This window comes from Colobus angolensis, unplaced genomic scaffold (genome assembly GCF_000951035.1).
Source record: "Colobus angolensis palliatus isolate OR3802 unplaced genomic scaffold, Cang.pa_1.0 Scaffold514, whole genome shotgun sequence".
In the NCBI taxonomy this organism is placed as follows: Eukaryota; Metazoa; Chordata; class Mammalia; order Primates; family Cercopithecidae; genus Colobus; species Colobus angolensis.
This window is the reverse complement of record NW_012118644.1, coordinates 1,694,733-1,697,429: the sequence shown is the minus strand read 5'-3', so window position 1 is coordinate 1,697,429 and position 2,697 is coordinate 1,694,733.

The following is a 2,697-nucleotide window of genomic DNA, read 5'->3' as shown; positions in this document are numbered from 1 at the left end:
CGGAGATCATGCTGCTGCACTCCAGCTGGGGCAACAAGAGTGAAACTCGGTCTAAAAAAAAAAAATTGTAGCACTTCTCACTTTGCTCTCTCTCTCCTGCTGGCCATGAGAAAACATACCTGCTTCCCCTGTTGTGGGAAGTCAGGGATCCCAAATGGAGGGACTGGCTGGAGCTGCAGCAGAGGAACATAAATTGTGAAGATTTCATGGACATTTATGAATTCCCAAATAATACTTTCATAATGTTTTATGACTGTCTTTACTTTAATCTCTTAATCCTGTTATCTTTGTAAACTGAGGATGTACATCACCTCAGGACCACTGTGATAATTGTGTTAACTATACAAATTGATTGTAAAATGTGTGTGTTTGAACAATATGAAATCAGTGCATCTTGAAAAAGAACAGAATAACAGCTATTTTTAGGGAACAAGGGAAGACAACCATAAGTTCTGACTGCCTGCAGGGTTGGGCAAAAAGAGCCATATTTTTCTTCTTGCCAAGAGTCTATAATGGAAGTGCAAGTAGGAGAGATATTGCTAAATTCTTTTCCTAGCAAGGAATGTTAATATTAATACCCTGGGAAAGGAATGCATTCCTTGCAGGGAGGTCTATTAATGGCCACTCTGGGAATGTCTGTCTTGTGCTGTTGAGATAAGGACTGAGATATGCCCTGGTCTCCTACAGTACCCTCAGGCTTACCAGGGTTGGAAAACTCCACCCTGGTAAATTTGTGATCAGACCAGTTCTCTGCTCTTGAACCCGGTTTTCTGTTGTTTAAGATGTTTATCAAGACAATACGTGCACTGCTGTATTGTACTGTATTGTACTCATAAACCCTTATCAGTAGTTCTGCTTTTGTCCTTTGCCTTGTGATCTTTGTTGGACCCTTATCAGTAGTTCTGTGTTTGCCCTTTGTCCTGTTCCCTCAGAAGCATGTGATCCTTTTTAGACCCTTATTAGTAGTTCTGCTTTTTGCCCTTTGAAGCATGTGATCTTTGTACCTACTGTGTGTTCTTACAACCCCTCCCCTTTTTAAAACCCTTAATAAAAACTTGGTGGTTTGAGGCTCAGGCAGGCATCATGGTCCTACCGATATGTGATGTCAACCCCAGTGGCCCAGCTGTAAAATTTCTCTCTTTGTACTGTCTCTTGTTATTTTTCAGCTGGCCGATACTTATGGAAAATAGAAAGAATCTACATTGAAATATTGGGCGTAGGTTCCCCCAATATTCCCCTTTGTCTTCTACCATGATTGTAAGTTTCCTAAGGCCTCCCCAGCCATGCTTCCTGTATGGTCTGTGGAGCTGTAAGTAAATTAAACCTCTTTTCTTCTAATTGCCCAATCTCAGGTGTCTTTATAGCAGTATGAGAATGGACTAATATGGTATTCTTTACTAAATTAAAAGAACTCATATTCTTTGCTTGTGCCTACTGACATCATTCATCATAATAGTCCTGTGACAACCATCCAATCCATTATTAGAAAAAAATCTCAAAAATTGATGACATTGTGTGTTGTGAAATATTTGGAGACATAGTACTTCTCTATAATGTTGGTGAGTTTGTAAATTGGATCAGGCTTTTTTTCTTTCTTCTTTTTAATTTTTTTTGAAGGCAGTATGGCAGTTATCTATCAAGATTTCAAAAACATGAATACTCTTCGACCCAGCAGTTTCTTAGGTGTCTATCCTAGAGAAAACATTCTCACATTACACAAAGACAGGTACAAACTTCAACACTGGGTTTGTTAAGGCATATCTGGAAGAATTTCCATGATCATTAACAGAGCAAATGTTAAACATATTCTGGTAGATTCACACTTTGGAATATGAGACAGATTTTAAAAGGATGAAATAGATCTACATAGACTAAAATAAGAAGTTAACGAAGACATAGCAAAGTAAAAGAGCAAGCTACAGTATGAGAAAATATGATCATGTGTGTGTAATTCATGCATATATATATAGTCATGAAAATATTTGGAAATATATAAACAAAATCTTAACAATGATTTCCTTTGAGGGGGCATTGGTATGAACTTGTGTGTGAGGGCTTTGAAAGTAGTCTTTTATTTTTACTTATAATTTTAAAATTGTATCATAAAGTGTATTTTAAATGAAATAATTTTAAAATGACCAAATGAAAGAAATAAACCCCTGATTATTCCCATTCTTTTGATGACTCTGTAATTGCATATTCTCCCTAAATCAATGAATCATCAAAAGATTGAATCCAGTTGGTCTTACTCCAAGGCTAAGCATTATTATTCCAATTTTTCAGACAAAGTGTTATGAATTAACTTTTTAAATAACCCACCGCTACTTAGTAGCAAAATCAGAATTGGAAGAGTCATTTCTCAGTTCATTCTTAGCCTGTCTAGTTACGGCATAGCTGGGAAGGGGCAGAAGCAGGTTTCTGGATACTTTTCTGAACCACTCTCTTGGAATTGTATTCCCCCATTCTTCATTTTGTAGCCATGTCCTTCACTATACACATTTGTACTTTCTCTCACAAAAGGCAATTGCATCTCTCTGCCTCTTGACTTTGAACTTGGCCATGTGATTTGATTTGGCCAATGGGATGTCAGTAAACATTATATAATCAGGGGCTTAAAATGTGCTTTTTCAATGGGGTTTGTCCCCTAGAGCGTCTGTCATCTTCAGGAGCAGAGTTTTCCTCATGCAACTGATGTCC